An 18685-nucleotide genomic window follows, 5' to 3' on the forward strand; every position below is an offset into this window, starting at 1 on the left:
CTCCATCCTAGTTTAGCTTTTGTATTAGTTAGTTGTAAGTGTTAGAGTGGTAGGTTAGAGGAAGGCTTAAGAATTTGTTTTATTGTGTGTTGTTTTTCTGTCCATTCATTCATGCCCTATCTTTCACATGTCTTTCTCTTGACAAAAAAACTAAATAAATATTTGCATGTAGCATTTTCTTTCTATTGGGCATAGATATAGTTAGATATACACAATTTATATAAAAGCAGTTCGGCACGTAAAAAAAACAGAAAAACAATAAAACATGTTGAAAATCACAGAAAGGTAGCCCATTTCCACAAAAATATTTTAGCACATTCATTTTCTTTTTAATGATTAATACTGTGGATTTAATTTTAGAATTAGTTTTGGGCAATACTTTTTCAAATTTGATAATATCTTGCACAAACAAATGGTGGGTGTTGCAATGGGAGTGAGTATGGCACCTATATTTGCAAATTTAGTCATGAGTTGATATGAGCACCATTTTTATAGCAATACCCTCTTTTTAAGAAAACATCTTTATATGACCTGGTTTATAGATGATATGGACTTTTTATGACATGGAGATGAAAATGACTTTGAGGATTTTTGTAGATATAAATAGCAGTACTAAGTTTTTGACTTTCACTATAGGGAATAAAGGACTTAAATTTAGATGTGATGTTGTCAGTCTTCATTTATCCTTGACATATGGGACCTGGTTCCAACCCTCGGAACAGGCGCAACTGCTACAACAGCTTGCGAGAACCAGAAAACTCTCCAGGTAAGTCTGCACAGAATACCTGTGTCCAGATTACCTCAGATCTCGTTTGCCGCTCTTCTGCATAACCAGTCAGCCAGATACTCTCATCAACTAAGTGTATTTTCATTATTTTTCTGAAATCTTGTATAACTTTCTATAAATATGTGTGTATATATATATATATATATATATATATATATATATATATATATATATATATATATACATATATACATATTGTTTTTCTACCCAGTTTAACCTTTAGTTTGTTTATACTATCTTTTCTCTCTACACTTCAGTGTTCTTCACCACCACTGTTGGTAGTTTTTCTCTCTTCTAGTTTTACCTTCTTATTTCAGTTTCTTATAGCAAGTGTGCTGCTATTACCTAGTGGTTTCTCTCTCTACCATCATTGGTAGTTCTTTCCTTTCCCTTACCTGTTGGTCATTCTGGCCTGCCATTGTTGGTAGCCTTTTCCTTTCTAATCTGTGTGTGTGTGCCTTTATCTGCTGTGTGTGTCGGCTACTGATAATTTTTCTTTTTTCAACATGGCAGATAAAACTAGGGGAACTACTGGCTTCAAACAATGTCATGGTTGTGGTAGGAAAATGCCCACCTCTGACAGGCATTCATCTTGTGTTTACTGCTGGGGCCCGGCTTATTTACAGGAGGATTGCATTATTTGCCAACCTTCAGTCACTGGAGAGAGAAAAAATAAATTGATTTTGAAAGGGCTGATTAAAATTTCTTTTGAGGTTGCTTTCTCCAGTCTATCCAAATCTGACATTTCTTCAACTTCCTCCCCCTCTTCTCTGAAATCTGGATATGGACAGAAGAGGAGTCATTTGGTACTGGTGTCCCCTTCAGCTACAGCAGCCAAGAAGCACAAATCTTTGGTTCCCACACTTTCTGCGCAACAGAAATTAACAGTAAAAGAATCCAAGGAATGGACTTCTTTAGCACCGTCTGTAGTGACTAGTTCTTAGGTCTTAGTGCCGGCCAACACAGTATTGACGATTCAAATTACTCCATCAGTGCTGGTCTCCTCAGCAGTGCCCTCCGAAATTTTGGAACCATCACCTTCCCCGGTGCTGCCAATAATTTCAAAACCCAGTCTCATTTTGATCCCCAGGACAACATATCCCCCTCAATTGATCCTTTCATGGGACAACTTCCAAGCCCCTTTCTAGAGAGACCGGAATGTCCCACAGCCTTTTATATCTGTTCCTCCAGGAGTCTGACAGAAGTCGACATTGTGAGGTTGGTGGATCAGCTCCTCATGGCCAGGAGTCATAGTCTCTTCCCAGGCCTTACTCCCTTCTGGAGATGGGACTTTTTCTCCTAGGACTTCACCGGATTTTCCTCCTCTGTCCTCCTCTGAGGGTTTAGAGAGTATGACTCCAATTCCACTAGTTCCAGCTGCTGTAGTACCTACATTTCTCTTGACTTCGGTTCCAGAATCTGCCTTGGGTTCCTCAGCTCCATCAGAGCTGTCGGACTCCCAGGGTCATAGCTCCTCTGCTAGATCTGAGGGACCTGGATTGGCTCCACTTTTTTATTCGAGGCCATCCTTGACTCCCGGAGCTTCAGTACTCATGGGTTATTCCCGGTTCCCACTTTCAGGGTGGTTTCGTCGGAGCGGGGTGGGACCGTGGTTCTGAGGTTGGCCTTATTGGTTCCGAGCTCCCATCCCTCTTCGGGGGGGACCTGCCTTCCAAGTGATGGAGAGGGCATTAGCCTCTGCAGGTTCTCAGCTGGTCCATTCCCTATTAGAATATTACCCCGGGGCCCCCTTCTCATCCAGAGTTTCCACCAACCTCCATGCCCAGGCAGAGAGCACCAAAACTGCAGGATACCCCTGCACAGGGCCCTTCTTCTTCCAAGTCCTCCACAGAGCTTCCCACTGAGGAGGTTCCCCGGAAGAATACATATAAGAGGAAACACTAGATTCCCCAGAAGAATCTGTCACAGATGACACAGACTTCGATGATGGGGAGGGTTCCATTCAGTCACCTCTGAAAGATTTCTCCTTTGGAGACATTCTAAAAATATTGAACTAGAGGGGTGACTGGAAGGAGTCGATGTACCTGCAAGCCTTTGATGCTCTCCCATCTACCTCTTGGGTGACCCTGCATGCTGACAATCTCATTAAACTGATCACATAGCAAGCTTGGAAGGCCACCTGCTCCATAGAGCAAATCCCCAGGAGACCAGACAAAATTCTCACATTGCCAGTGGACCTTCAGTTTTGGACTAAGGGACTAGCAGTAGATGCCATGGTGGTTGTGGCAGCCACCAACAAGGAACTTGCAGAACAGAGTTTCACTGTTCATCCCCCTAACCAGGAGTCCAGGGAGATGGACAGATTGGGAAAGCGAGTGAGTGCATCATCAACCTTCACATTAATGTCCTTGAATTTTATGGCACACTTTACTAGACTCCAAAGGGATCTGATCAAGGAGCTGTCAATTACCCTTGCAGGAGCTGTGTCTGAGGAAGTTCAAGATAAAGTGGCCTCCCAACTAGCTATACTGGAGTCTTTTTCCAAGTCGTCCATGAGGCTCATTGCACATCCAGCCAAAGGGATGACAAGGGCAGCGGGTACCAGCGTTGACATAAGGAGACATGCCTGGATGCGCTTATGTGAGTTTGCAGAGCCATTTAAGTCTTCATTCATCAGTGCTCCTTTTGACAAATCATCATTGTTTGGCCCCAGAGTCAGAGAAACCTTAGCCAGGTGTGAGAAAGACTAAAAGACCCTCTCTGCAGTGGGCATACATTTTTCGGCTCCCCAACAGTCCTACTCCTGGAACCAGAGGAGCAGGAAAATGTGGTTCAAAAAATCCCAAGGGTCTTTTCAGGACACACGTGACGGGAGCTCCCTGTGGGGCAGAGGGGGGAGTTCCAATGGGAGAGGCCAACCCTGTGGCATTGGTGGCTCACAAAATCAGGGTTCCACAGTTTCTTTCTCAGGGAAGCCCTACCAGCGGTCCTGAAAGGGGACCCAATTGCTTGCCTTTGGAGGCAGTCGGGGAAGATTATCTTTGCACTGAAGAGCCTAGCAAAAAATAATCACAGGTACTTGGGTGCAAAGGATCTTTACTAGAGGATACTACATCCCCTTCATTCTCACCCCATGATTAGGAAGAAGAATCCCCGATGTCCCACCCAGTCAGAGGGATCAAGCAGCTCTCGAAATTCAAAAGTTGCTAGAAAAAAGGGTCATCCAAGAAGTCCCACCAGACCAGATAGGATCCAGATTTTAATCAAGGTTCTTTTCGTTACCAAAAAAGACAGGGGACTTGAGACCAGTTTTAGATCTCGGCCTTCTGAGCAAGTTTGTTCAGCAAACAAAATTCTGGATGGTCATGGTTCAGTCTATCCTACCCTTCTTAGAAGAAGATGAATGGATATGCTCCATAGATCTTCAGGACGTGCATTACCACATAAAAATGGACAAATGCTCCAGAAGGTTCCTCTGTTTTTAGCTAGGAGCCAGTCACTTTCAGTTCAGAGTGCTGCCCTGTGGTCTTACCAGAGCCCCCAGGGTGTTCACCAAGTGTATGGCAGCAGTAATAGCTTACCAGAGACTGCATGGATTCCGAATGTCTCCATATTTAGATGACTGGCTCATCACCACTCCCACCAGGCATCAACTTCATCAAGCAACAGACTTCATTCTACATCTTTTTGCTCATCAAGACATTACATTGAATTCGAAAAAATCCCAGTTAAGTCCGACTCTAGATTTGAAGTTTATAGGAGTCTGCCTGACTGCTGTCATTTGTAGAGCTTCCCTTCCTCTACACAGGCTGCAGAATGTAGAGCTTCCCTTCCTCTACACAGGCTGCAGAAGACATGGTCCCAAGTGCAAATTATTCTTTCCAATGGCAAGGTACCTGCACTGTTGGTTTTACAAGCTCTAGGGTCCATGGCAACAGCCATCACCCTAGTCCCACTAGGAGGATGCCACATGTGACTTCTGCAGTGGCTTTTGGCATCTCAGTGGTTCATTCTGACTCATCCTTGGATGCATCCCATTTTATTCACCAGTCATTGCAAGAAGGACCTATCCTGGTGGAGGGAATCTGAGGAAATCCACTTAGGCTGACCCTTTGTTTCACCTCAGCCCAAGGCCATAGTGACCATGGATGCCTCCCAGATGCGTTGGGGAGGGCATTATCTGGGCAGAACAGTTCAAGGCACTTGGTCCCGATAAAGGTCAATTTACATATCAGTGCTCTGGAATTGAGGGCAGTGCTCCTAGTGTTGTAAGCCTTCCAATATGCCCTCCCTCTGGAGACAATTGCTGTTCAATCAGACCGTATGTCAGTAGTCTCGTCTATCAACAAACCGGGTAGAACCAAGTCTTATCCCCTGTGTCCAGAGTATGGCAATGGCCATTTTCTTCCAACTGTTTTCTAATTGCAACGCACACCCCATGGAGTTAAAATGTGATAGAGGACAAGGTGAGCAGATGCATTTTCCTGACTCATGAGTGTCTGTCAATCTCAGTGTGGAGGAGGAGATTTCCCTTCGCTGGGGTCAGCCTTGCTGCAGTCTGTTTGCATCTCCCCTGAACAACAAGTGCATCAGCTACTTCGCCCTAATTCCCCCTCAGGGAGAGCCCCTGAGAGAGTCTGTCTTTCACGATTGACCCTCAGGACTACTGTATGTCCCCCCCCTTTCCATTGATTCCTCTCTTCTTAAATACAGCCATCATGTTGAAGAGCAAGCTGATCCTGTTTTCCCCCTTCTGGCCTGAACAAGTCTGGTTCCCCTTCTGTGGCCTCACCTAATTCATCATCCATGGACTCTGGACTCAGATCACCATCTCCTGTCCTATCACAAGGACTGGTGCATCCCAATCTATAGAACTTCAAGCTTACACCTTGGTTCCTCCAATTCCATTAATCGCCAGGCAAAATAACCTATCATCTCCGGTCCAGAAAGTTTTGTTGGCCTCCCATAAACCGTCCACCAGGAAAAGATTTTCAATTTGAGCACACGATAATGGTCTAAATTCCTTCACACAGGTTAAAAAAGTACTAGAATTTTTGGCTACACTTTTTAAACAAGGAACTTCTGCTTCTACTATTAAGGTCCAACTAGCTGCTATTTCCAGTTTTTACAATGGCTTTGAAGACCATCCATTAATTTCACATAGGCTGTGAAAAGTATTTTTGAAAGGAACCCTGTGATTAAAACCACCTTATAAAGATCCTCTGGTTCCTTGGGATCGTACTGTAGTTCTGCAGGTCCATTCCCCCTTTGAGCCAGCAGCTACTTGTAACTTGAAGTTTCTTTCTTGGAAGACCATTTTTTGATAGCTGTTACCTCCACCAGAATAATTTCAGAGATTCAAGTGGTATTTTCAAAACCTCCATATTTAATCTTTCTTAAGGATAGAGTTTCACTAAGAACCAATCCATCATTTCTCCCTAGGGTAGTCTCAGAAACTAACATTAATCAAACCATTGATTTTACCTGTCTTCTTCCCAAAATTTTCAAACAATATTGCTTACATTTATTAGATGTTCACAGAAAGTTCTGCTTCTGTCTCAACAGGACTAAGGTTTTCAGAAAGTCGGACCACTTATTTATCTCCTTTTCAGGCCCATCTGTGGGTAAACCTGTTTCAAAAGTTACTTTATCAAAGTGGTTAAGAGAATGTATTACCTTCATTTACAATAAGATGAATCTCCAGTTACCAGCACTAGTTTCTACTAGAGCAATAGCTGCGTCTGCTGTTTTTCATTCAAAGGCTTTCATGGATGAAATTTGTGCAGCAGCAACTTGGGCTACTCCACATATCTTTATCACTCGTTACAAATTGGTTCTGGTCTCCAGGGGAAGAGCATCATTTGGCTCTATGTTACTCAGGAATATCCTTCCATAAGGCCTCCCAAGATCTAAGGTAGCTGGGGACTCTGTCCCATATGTCAAGGATAAATGAAGATTGACAACATCAGATAAAGAAGTTATGTTCTTACCATAATGTTCCATCCTTGTTGTTGATCTTCATTTATCCTTGGTTCCCCATTCTCCTTCCCCATCCTTCAGACGTCTTGGAGGATCAGACTTTTGTTCTGGTTCTCTATTATTTCATATATGACCTTGGACACAGCCTCTTCAATTTCTATATAGCTGTTTTTCTGTCTTCCTGTATAGCTGCAAACTCGATCTAAGGTAGTCTGGAGAGAAATATTCTGAGTAGAGACAGCTTGATAGTTTTTTGGTTCTCGCGAGCTGTTGCAGCGGCCGAGCAGGTTCCGAGGGTCGGAACAGAGTCCCATATGTCAAGGATAAATGAAGATCAACAACACAGATGAAACTTTGTGGTAAGAACTTAACTTCTTTTTTTTTGGACATGACGGTAGCACTAGATTTACTTCAGTTGTATTTTCATAGCACCATATAAAGTAAAAGTACATTTATTTTTTTTTCAGTAAACATCCTTATTATGACATAGGCGATCTTACATTTATATAAATGAAAAACATTGACACCACTTTAGTTGCAAACATTATACATCGCAGACACCATTGAAACAACTGTAGTTGCAAACATGGTACATCACTTATAATCTATCCATTCATTGTCAGTTAAGCATTATATGGCTCATTCATATCTTGCCTCTTAAACCTTGTTCCTTGTCTGCATATTTTGTTCCCACAATTCCCATTTTTTCCTATGTAGTTTGCTCTGTCCCTTTCCTAAAGATCCCAATTCCAGTTTTATCTCTGTTACTATATTCACTACTTCTAGTAATTTTGGTCTAGACTTTAATTTCCATTTTCTAGTAACTGTTTTTTTGGTAGCCACCATAATTAGACTCAGCAAGGCTTTACTATGTCAAGGCAATTTTGATTCTGTATCATAACTCAAAAAATCATCAGCAAAAGTACATTTATTAATAACTACTTACACTATAACACTTGTCACCCACAGTTTATGAAATGGAACATCAGAAGAGGACAGCTTATAAACTAAGTCAACTCATTAGCAGAGATTGAGAATTTTTTGATCATAAAGAATTAGTAAAAAATATGCTTATGGGCCGAGGCTGCACAGAACAGAAGTTATTCTCTATCATAGAAGAGGTTAAAGAGAAAAGATTAAAAAATTTACACCTATATTATTAAAAATGTTTATTGAAAAAGATAAAATTGAAGGAAGTTTCACCAGGTCTTTTCCATTGCCTATTAGTATTAAAAGCAAGGAAATTAGGAATGTTTTGGTAGACAGTTGGAAAATTCTACTTGGTAACAAAGATATGTCCAGTGGAACCAAAGTCAGCTCTGCTCCTGGAAACCAAATCCAACTTGTAATGCGAAATGAAAGTATGTGGGTTGGCCCATGTAGCCGCAGCACAAATAGTTTCCATGGGCAACCTAGCCTGAAAGGCCACCGAAGTAGCTAAAGCTCTGGTGGAGTGACCTTTTGGTTTAACTGGCAGTTCTTTATTCCTCAGTTGATATATGAATGTGATGATAGAAGTCAACCACTTGGATAAGGTTACTTTGGAGACCGGAAGACCTTGTTTACCTACTACATAAGACAGGAAAAGTTGATCTGATTTTCTAATGTCCTTGGTTCTGTGCAAATAAAAGCGTAGCTGCCTATGAACATCTAACTGATGCAACTTATATTCTGCCCTGTTGGAGTGGTTAGGGAAAAACACAGGAAGGTCTATGGACTGATTCAAGTTACTCTCTGAAGAGACCTTAGGAAGGAAGGACGGATTAGTCCTAAGAGCAACCCTGTCATTGTGGAACACGAGGTATGGGGGACGGACAGAAAGAGCCTGTAGTTCCGAAACTCTTCTGGCTGAAGTAATAGCTACCAGGAAGAGGGTTTTCCAAGATAAGAACTTCAGCGAACAAGAAGCTGCAGGTTCGAAAGGGGGCAAAATTAGCAAAGTTAAAATCAAATTTAAATCCCATGGTGGTGGAGGATCTCTCACTGGGGGCCTGAGCAGAGTTGTTCCTTTGAGAAAGGCATTACCCAGCTTATGGGACATGATATTGTTATCCGACAGGTCATATGAAAATTTGAAATTGCTGCTAACTGGACTCTTAATTGTAGCTGAAGCAGAACCAGCATGGAAGAGTTCTGCTAGAAATTCCAAAATGGAGTGCACTGGGGCTGAAAAGGGGTCTATGCTTTTTGCCTCTGCCCAGGAAGAAAAACATTTCCACTTACTAGCGTAAGTTTTTCTGGTCGTAGACTTGTGTGATGACAAAAGGATTTCTCTCACAGATGATGAAATATATGGGAGCCTGGCTTGGGTTGGAAGTGGAGCAACCACGCTGTGAGCTGGAGAGTGTGCAGGGATTGGTGCAGCCCACCCTATTGATGAATCAGGAGGTCTGGAACTAGGTCCAGAGTCCAAGGCTGTTCGAGAAGATAGGAGTGCAGGAATGGAAACCAAATTTGTCGAGGCCAGTAAGGAGTAATAAGGATCATTTTGCAGCCCGAAACGGCAGCCATCTGAATCAACTTCTGTATGAGGGGGAAAGGAGGAAATGCATAAAGAAGTCCCTGGGGCCAATCGTGGACTAGAGCGTCTCTGGGGCGGATGCCCGGGGAGTGAAAGGAGGGAGAAGAAATTGCTGCACTTGTTGTTGAGGGGAGTTGCAAAAAGGTCGCAGCAAGGTTGGCCCCATCTGCGGAAGATTTGGTCTGCAACCACCTGGTTCAGAGACCACTCGTGTGAGGCATGAGAATTGCTCTGCTTAGTCTGTCTGCTATAACGTTGGACTTCCCAGGGATGTGCATTGCAAATGGAAACCGTTGGGAAGAGATCGCCCACTGCCAGAGTCTGAGTGCTTTTCGACATAGGGGGTAGGACCTAGTTCCGCCCTGCTTGTTGATGTACCACACTACGGACATATTGTCCGTTTGAACTGCAATGGTCCTGGTAGGAAGAGAGTCCTGAAGAGCCTGCAATGCTAAGAGCACGGCCCTCATCTCAAAGACATTTATGTGCAGATGATACTCGTGAGGTTGCCAGGTGCCTTGGACTGTTCTGCCCTGATAATGCCCCCCCCCCACACCCGTTCACTGTAGCCACTGGAGGGGGAAGAACAAATGGTCTGCCATGGAGCACTGATGTGGAGACCATCCACCACGCAAGGTTTTTCTTGCATGCCTGAGTGATCATAATCGTGTAAGACATGGGAAGTTGCTGGAAGGACCATTGGGTGAAAAGAAGCCACTGGAGAATCCTCATGTGAAAATGAGCTAGGGGAACAAGTACGATAGCTGCTGCCATGAGACCTAGTGTTTGAAGGACAAACCTGGCTTGAATCCTTTTGCATGCTAATAAAACCTTGACATGCTGATGAATCACTGAAACCCTGTCTGGTGGGAGGCTCGCTAACATGTCTTTGGTATTTAAATTTGCGCCTATAAAAGTGATAGATTGACAGGGCAACAATGCAGACTTTTCGAAATTTATTGTGATACCTAGCCTGGAGCAAGTGTCGATGGTGCAGTCTCTGGCTCGCCGAAGGTGATGTCTGGTGGTAGCAGTGAGGAGCCAGTAGTCGAGATATGGAAACGCCTGGAATCCTTGCCGTCTCAGATGAGCGGTAACTACTGCCATACATTTGGTAAACACCCTGGGGGCTGTGGTGAGACCAAAGGGAAGAGCTCTGAACTGATAATGGCTGGCTCCCAGCCGGAAGCGGAGGAATCTTCGAAGCGTCTGTCCATTTTTATGTGGTAGTACGCATCCTGAAGATCTATGGGAGCATATCCAGTTGTCCTGACCCAGAAAGGGTAAAATGGACTGAAGCATGACCATCCGGAATTTTGTTCTTTGTACAGACTTGTTTAGTCTGCTGAGATCCAAAATGGGTCTCCAGTCCCCTGTCTTTTTTGGTACCAAAAAGAACCTTGAGTAAATTCCGGATCCTTGTTGGTCTGCTGGGACTTGCTGGATGGCTCTTTTTCTTAGCAGTTTTGAGACTTCTTGCACTGCTTGGTCCCTTAGATTGGGTGGAACATCTGGAAGGGACTTGTATGACTTTAAGGGGGTGCGAACGAAGGGATTCTGTAGCCTCCGGATATGACGGACTGTACCCATTTGTCTTGTGTTATGGCTCGCCAGGCTCCTGGGTACAGCGATAGTCTTCCCCCGACTGCCTCCAGAGGTGAGCAGCCAGGCAACCCTTCAGGGATGCTGGAAGGGCTTATCAGAGAAGGATTCTCTGCTGCCCTGGTTCTGCGGACCCCCTCTGCCACGAGGGCGGCATCTGTTATTGTTCCCTCCTCTGCCCCTGGAGGGAAACTCACCACGGCTCCTTGGGATTTTCGGAACCACATCTTCCCACTCTTCTGACCCTTAGGATATGGTCTGGAGGGAGTGGAAAAATGGACTCCTACAGCAGAGAGAGTCTTGCCTTCCTGCTCACACCTGGTAAGGGTATCTTTCACCTGTGATCCAAAGAGAGAGGAACCATCAAAGGGGGTGTTGGTGAAAGACACTCTGAAAGGTTCCGCAAAGTTACATAGCTGCATCCAAGCGTGCCTCCTTAGGGCCACGCCTGTGCCTGCGGCTCTACTCACACCATCGGCTGCATACGAAATGAGCCGCATGGAGGAGTGTACCACCGAATTAAGAGTCGCCAGCTGGGAGGTTGCCTTAGCCTGGGACCCCTCAGCTGATCGATCTTGGAGGGTATCTCCAAGCTCTTTCAGGAAATCCTTCTGAAGACTGGAAAAGTGGCACAGGTAATTCAGGGACCGCATGGAAAAGGTCGCTGAAGAGAATATCCGCTTCCCATATCTGTCCATCGTCCTGGACTTCTTATTAGGGGGATGGACAGATGAAGAAGTTTCAACCAACTCCTTCTTTGTGGCCGCTGCTACCACCATGGCATCAACGGGGACACCCTTGGTCAAAACTGTTTGTCCTGCGGGGCAGTAATTAATTTTGCAGATCTTCTAGGGGTTGGTTCCACTGTGTTTGGATCCATCCACGCCTTTCAAGCCACCACAGACATCAGTGGGTCGAAAGGAGGAGACACACAGGAGGTGGAAGGTCGGGATCCATACGCATCCAGGAATACCGACTCATCCTCGGAAGGGCTTAGGTCAGACCAGTTTCCCCTCTGCCTAAGCATCTCAAGGATGTCTGAGAAGGAGACATCTTCAGAGGGGGATCTTGGGGACCCTTCCGACTCCTCTAAGTCGGTATCTGATGTAATAGACTCGGGGGAGTCAACATGCTTCCTCTTGCATTTTCTCTTGCGAGGTGGCTCCTCTGAAAGATCAGGGGAGGCCTCGGAAGAGGAGGATACACCCAAGGGGGTGTCCTGGAGTGCTGGATCCAGACGCTTAGGGTCTGGAAGAGGGGCAGAGGCTGATGCAGGCACCCTAGGGGGAGGAGCCGATGGGGTCGATCGTGGGACTGACTCAGGGGCCAGCACACTCCTCATCACCTCGAAGGCGTCCCTGCCCGGATGCAGAGAAGGCTCAGGCTCCGACGAAACAAAAAGCCCTCCCCGCACCGAGGGAGATGGCTCCGAGGCAGCTGTGGGAGCCGAGCTCATCTGCGCCGAAGCACCAAGAGGGAGACCGAGGTCGGACAAGGGTCTGATGTCACTCGCCCCCTCGGAGCTGACAAGGGAGTCTCGGCGCCCAGATCCTTCCAGGGAAGGTACCATGGAAGGGATTGGAGCCGATGAAGGAACCGAAAGGGAGGGTATCGGTGCCGACGGTTCCACGACTCGAACCCCAACGAACTCTAGCTCCGAGCTCAAAGGAAGAGTCGGAGGAGGAATATCAATAGCTGTGGATGGAGCCGATTCCTGATGAGGACGGCTGGACAACATTTTGGCAAGGGCCTGCGACTTCAAGAGCCTAGTGACCACTCTTTCCAAATCATGGTCCGAAAGTCTAGAGGACCGAGAAGAGTGGGATGATCGGTGACTACGCTCGGATTGGAGCAGGGGCGACTTTGGAGCCGAACGTATCGACTCCAAAGAAGGAGACCTGGATCTCTTTTGACTCTCAGCTGGCACCGAAGATCGTGTCGGAGCCGACTGGGAGAGAGGGACATCGGTTCCAGCCGGAGCCGAAATGGATTGTGTGGCTTCACCCAACGACGGCTCCGAACTGGGAGCCGACGGTTTAGGTGGCCTGGAAGATTTCACCGGCTGAGACTTCGACGGTGAATCTTGGGGTTTAAGCAGACCCCTCAGAATCAATTTATTTTTGAGCTCCTGCAGGACTCTTGGACTGAAGGCATGACAGATGGAGCAAGAGTCCTGCAGGTGCACAGCGCCCAGACAATAAACACAAGAAGTGTGACCATCTGTCAGAGATATCTTCTATCAGCATGAATCACACTTCTTGAATCCAGACGGTTTTGGATCCTTGGACATTCTTGGAAGAAAACCAAGGACAAGTTTTCACACAAAAGTTAAGGTAACCGTTAAAAAATATTAGTACCCTACAGTTACCACAACCCACTACAAATACTACTACCACAAAGAAAAACAAACTTATCACTAACACTACAGGTTATAGAGAAAAAGTTTTTTTTTTTTTTTTAAAGGAGATAGAAAAGAAAGGTTAACCTCTAACTCAAACAGAAAGAACCTTTCTGTGGAAAAGGGAGAGAAGGGGGGAGGGGAAACTCTCTAATTTAAACGAGTTTCTTAGGAAGGGAAAGCTATTTAGAGGAAAAAACTAACTACAATGAATAAAGTCTAACTAACGACTAATTCTACACTACAGTACAGTAATTTTTACAGGAAAATAACAGTAATAATAAAGAAGCTTATACGACCTGAGCCAGTAGAACAACCTCGCAGCAGAAGCAGCAAACGAGATCTAGGTATCTAGCACCAGGCATCATGGGGGATATAGGGGGGCCTCGAGCCAGTAAGCAGCTCTCGAGCTTTTGAAGATGGCCGAGTCGGAGCCGAGGATTGACTCCGAACCCAACCAGCAAGAATAGAAGGCGAGATAGACAACTTAACATAGAATGTTAACACTGCATTACCTAAACATGTGGAATGTATTACTTTTAAAAGTTCTATTTTTTTTATGTTAGATCACATTATACAAAAGGCTTTTGGAGATAATTTAAACAATGAATTAGAATGTAAGGAAGTTAAGAAGCTGATTATTTTATCGACGGACAAGACATCTGGGTTAAATAAAGCTATAAATATTAAATATTTACTAAATTCTCAATGAATATAAAAAGTAACTACACTGTAATTTATAGTTTTTATGTGTTCTTAATTGGAAGTTGGATTTCATTTTTTAAAGAAAGGGATATGTACTGTGAATAGTGATTGGCTGAATAGTTTAAACATGTAACTGTATGAAAACGATATAAAATGGAGAATGTTTGTTAATTTATTTCTGAAGTAGTTCTAATAATTAAAAAGAAAACAAAAGCACTGAAATATTTTTGTGGAGGTGGGCTCCCTTTTTTGATTTTTTATGTTTTATTGTTTTTTATATTTAGATATATAGATTGTTTTTCTTCATTGTAGTGCGAGTACATAGTTGGGTAGCATTTCATAGTTTAACCTTGGGTGAGTGATATTGTTCAGTTTCTGTTTTGGTAGTGCTTATTTCATTTTTTGTAAGTGCAAATAATGGAAAAGGAAAAGACTGGGTTTAAAAATTGTGCTGCATGTGGGTACAAATTACCTCCACAAGATGAACACTATTGCTGTGTGTACACAAAAACTATAAAAACTAAATAAAATCACAACGGGGAGTTGGATACCTGGAAAAACAACACCAACGGCCAAAAATTAACAATTTATTGAGCACTTTCATCCCAGTAAATTGGACTTCATCAGAATGATGACTATTGATGTGTGTATTGTCTGGTTGCCACCCTTCTAGAGATGAACTTCTCAGCCTGTACAGCTTTTGGGTCCTGAGCAGTCAATGAACGTAGGGCCAAACTGGTTTTAAAAGGGATGTTCCTACCTTCAGCCATCTCTTTGTCTTCCCGTTCTATTAAGCAGTCAGAGAAAAGGGATAAGGAGTGGTCTGAAGACAAGGGCCTGAAGTCCATCGAAGGAGCAAGGGGAACGCACACAGTTCTCCTTATCTACTGAGGGTTATTTGGTGCTGAAGGTTCACCAATCTTTGATGCATCCACCTCCAACACTGTCCGGTCCAGCTCTGCCTGTTTGGCCCCAATCACTTGTACTGCCTGATTTGGAAACATCCAAGTCCTTCAGCTTCGATGGGTAGGTTGCACACCCATTTCTCACCCATTGCTCTGGCAGAATTCTCCCCAGAGTCTTCCACTTCTACACCCCAGATCTGAGCTAATCCTTCGTATCCATTCCTCAGATCTAACCTGATGAAGGAAGTCTTCAAACCTCCATCAGTGGTATCTTCTGTCCAGTCTACTAGATCAGTTGAGAACCTTAAGCCATCAGACTTGAAAAAGTTGATGTGATCATTTTTGCAAGTGCAGATACAAGTAGGAATCCTAACAGCCTCCTCAGCCCCATTGCCTGAGGTATTGTCTCTAACTGCTGTTTTTCCTCCCTCAGTCACTTTGTCTCTGGGATTTATAGATACATCCATGCTGCCATTCCCCCCATCTACTTGAACAGCTTGGTGGCTTCAGGCACTGACTCCGTCCTTGGCATTCTCAACCCTGGCATTGTTGGAACTGAGCATGTCTCAGTCCTTAGGGCTTGAGACTGTCGCTCTTTGAATGGGGTCAACAGTCTGGATTTTGGAGTCATCCACTCCTCTGGGAGCTTTGGCACTCAACAGTTTCACTCTGATCTTTCCTTAGAAGCCAGTCAGATTGGAGCCAGATACTGCTTTGCATTTTGTGCAGCTCGCATGGTATATAACAAACAGTATTGCATGTGATCTGCTTAAGTGCTGTTGGATTAATGCCATCATTGTAATTTGCACAGCTTTGTATATGGAAAGCAGAAAATTATGTAGTACTTGTTAGTTATATTATAACTTGGATCTGATGAAGTTCTGACAAGGATGAAAACCTCATCTCTTGTTTTTACGTAATAAACCATGGTTTAAACAAGTAATGACAGCTTGAATTCTGTTATCTTATTTTTAATAAGAATGCAAAGTGATCTTTGACATGAATCTGACATTAGAAGTTATGACAGTCTATTTTAGTAATTCTTATGCTAGTATCATTCATCTACATCTAGTTTTCCCTTTATTTTTTAATTTGTTCTTCCTTATGGTAAGTGTGCACTACTCTTAAGGCTGGAAAGCTACATTTCCTCAATACTAGGTTACATTGCCTCTGTATGTAATGTATGTGTATGTAAGTACACAGATCTACTTTCATTCATCGAACGGCCACATAATTAAATTGCACATAGTTGAGACAATGTTTTTTCAATGTTTTTGTGGGGGGGGAGCTGTGCCTCGCTGCACCCCCCACCCCCCCTGCTAATTATATACAACAACTCCGAGATTGCCCTACAGTGGAGAAAAGGGTAATTTTGCAATACTTACTGTACCATGATCTCATTGAAACTTTGAAAAGTGTATATTCTAGTTTGAATGAAGTATTTCAAAGTAGAAACCATTGGGTTTCCTCCCCGATCTGAATTCAGGAAGTCCGAGCATTCTCAAACATGCTCAGTACATATTTCGTTATTTTCAGTTTCGAAATACAGACATTTTGTTAAATTGCAATTGTTGGTATCGACTATGTGCAATTTCATTATATGGCCGTTCGACAAATGAAAGTAGATCCGCGTACACACATATACGTATATAATGGGTTTCATGGTTTTACAAATGAGATTCATTAGGTTGATGGGCCTATAGTTTCTGGAGTCAGTAGTAGTGCTATATTTATGGAGTTGCATCACTGGTGTTGTACACCATACTTCTGGGACTGAGAGAACCAGGCTCAGTTTAAATAACTTTTGGAGACGTTCCACAAGGGCATGTTTAGCACTATTCACCTCAGGGTTATGTGGCATAGTGGTTAAAGTGTTTACTTTACAAACTCCAGGCGCAGGGTTTAATTCTCACATGGGATAGTTGGCTAGACTTAAAATGGGACACGAGGGCAATTAGCCTAGTGCTAACCTATGCACCTCATCTAGGTTCTATGAACCTAACTGAGGATTGGATTAAAGGAGAAACAAAATAAAATGATTATGAAGTAATGACCAGATGTAGCACGATATAAGGAAGGTGCTCTCCAAAGTGAAGAATACCTCATCCAAAAGCCTAACAGCTTATCCTGTCAGACCCTAGGAATAACAGACATGTCAGCCTAACAAGTCTTCTATGCAGAGCCACATAACTTATTATAACTGACCTAATTAACTATGAAGGAGCTCCAGACTCACCCATATGTGGTTAGGTGGTTAATCAACTGGCTTTGAGATAGCACTTGCACAGTAACATTAGTGGGAACATCCGCTGAGAGCATGAAGTTGACCAGTGAAGTTCCTAAGGGATCTATGCTGGGACCTCTGCTGATCAGCATCTACTTCTCAGATCTCTGTTTATCAAATGAAGATCAATTATTAACAAAGTTTACTGATTATTATAAGCTGGAAGTTATTATTTAATCCCCTTCAGATACAAATGTACTCCAGCATGAGCTTACACTTGTCAATAGCTGGTGTACTAAAAATGGTCTTGTCGTTCATTGCCAAAAAGTGCAACATTGTAGCATTTGCTAACAACCCCTAGATTCAGCTTATAGGATAGATAACACACCTCTACAAAATGGAAAGGTCATAAGAGACCTGGGCCTGTGGGTAGACATTTCCCTTACATTTGACCATCACATTGCAACAGTGGTTAGGAAATCCTCTTACCTTGCATAAGCTCATAGGAAAAGGTGTTTCTTCTAAATTAAAAAAAAAATCCTCATCTCAATGTGCTTTGCTTTGATTAGACCCATTATTGAGTATAATGCCCCCGTTTGGATATACCTTACAAGTCCCCAGAGGTTTTATCTAAAAAGATTAGGGGGTTGACAGATCTGAACTACAAAGTAGGATTGGAAACTTTAACTATATACTTTTTTTTCATATAGACTCATTAGGAGAAACCTGTGTCTTGTTTATAGGGATATAAGGGATCCAATAGTCCAAGAACTCTTATATTTCAATAAATCAGTCAAACAGTTCAGCTAATAACAAGGCCATAGTTTTAAAGCTACCAAAAACAATTAAATGAAAGTAGGAGGAGGGTCAGATTTGTCATGTAGCACCTACCCCTTCCTTGGAACAAACACGCTGTCCAAGATTAGCAGTGTAATGCACTGTCTGCCTTTAAAAGGAGGTGGACTAATGGATGAGTGTTCTTAAATTCACCCCTGATATGAGTGGTCTGACCCTCCTTGAAATGAGAGGCAAAGTCTAAGGATGGGTGCAAGCAACTCAGTTGCCTTGTAACCCGTATGATCCTAGGGAATCTGATCATATAAGAGTGAAAGACAGGATGAAGATAAGGAGAGAGGAATGGATATCCAGTCAGGGATTTGTGACGGTGTCAGATATATGAAAGGCTGAACCTTGTTCACCTAAAATGGCAGCAGGGTACATATTTGAAGACACTGAGATCAGCAGCAATCCACAGGATTGTTGGAAACTGATCGACAAAGAATGGCAACTTATTTTTCACCCCGTCACCAGATAGTCTATATTCTGGTTTCCTTTTTCATTTCATAAAATATATTAATTGCTTCTGTTGCACTGTTGTAACACTTAAGCAATTGCTTCTGTTATGTTTAGATTGAAATCCTTTCCATTTTATTTGACTGCTTAAATGCGCAAACTACTCTGTTATATTCCTTTTCTCATTTTAAAGTCCATTATTGTAAATATAACTTTGGTTGATGCTAACATTTGCCAAAGTTTATGGAATCACTGATGTATTTTGGCAGATGTTCATATTTGTCCGAGTTTATGGAACTGGTGATAAATT

At 43.4% G+C, this 18685-nt stretch overlaps 1 protein-coding gene across 6 annotated transcripts in view; it reads left to right on the plus strand.

Annotated features, from left to right (window-relative positions):
- The window catches only part of CCHR12.PART0H20orf96 (chromosome chr12.part0 C20orf96 homolog), a 599743-nt gene that overhangs the window by 316420 nt on the left and 264638 nt on the right, over positions 1-18685 (plus strand). The window lies entirely within an intron of this gene.

Source organism: Protopterus annectens, chromosome 12.part0 (genome assembly GCF_019279795.1).
Source record: "Protopterus annectens isolate FY-2018-M chromosome 12.part0, PAN1.0, whole genome shotgun sequence".
Classification (NCBI taxonomy): domain Eukaryota; kingdom Metazoa; phylum Chordata; order Ceratodontiformes; family Protopteridae; genus Protopterus; species Protopterus annectens.